Below are 689 nucleotides of genomic sequence, written 5' to 3'. Positions count from 1 at the left end.
GGACCTTCTCTTCGTGTTGGCTGTGCGGCAGCAAGGTGGCAGTGCCGAGGCTTCCCTGGCTGGTACAAGGTTGGACTTGGGAGTGGGTTTGTGACCATCACCAGTGGACATTAGAGCCACCAAGGGTGATCTGTGCCTCACGCAAGGAGTAGGAGCTTGGGCTCTGCCGTCACTTTTCCCAGCTTGGACAAGGTGATCTTTTGAGGTCCCTCCCAGCCTGGGCTGTTCTATGACTGCCATCCGAGGCCCTTGCAAGGTGCTGCAGCTGTAATCTCTTGCAGCATTATCTTCGATGGAGGCTAACCCAAGATTGCCTCCTTGCCACAGGCACGTGAGCGAGACTTGATCTGTCCCGCAGACGGAAGTTGTGAGAAGGCAGAGATGCCTGCAGCAGGTCAGGGGGAGGGTGCCTTGGCCCCACAGCCTCTCATGATCGAGTCGGGGATGTGTGTGCCTCCTTTTCTTTGCCGGGATTGAGGGCGCAGAGGGAAGGCGAGGGCTAGCAGAGCAGGGCGCGTCGTTGGCTTTGGGGTTGGAAAGGGTGTAGTAAGGAGGCAGTAATGGGGTGGTGTTTCACCAGGAGCATCTTGTCTGCACTACAGTAGAAGCGTTGCAGTGCTCTCTTCCATGCACTTAACTAAGGGCCCAGTATACTAACTTCCTTCTTTCGTTTTAGGAGATGAATTAAA

This window comes from Phaethon aethereus, assembly GCF_964289735.1.
Source record: "Phaethon aethereus genome assembly, chromosome: 18".
Taxonomy (NCBI): Eukaryota; Metazoa; Chordata; class Aves; order Phaethontiformes; family Phaethontidae; genus Phaethon; species Phaethon aethereus.
The sequence above is the reverse complement of the archived record's forward strand: the minus strand, read 5'-3'. Positions refer to the sequence as shown.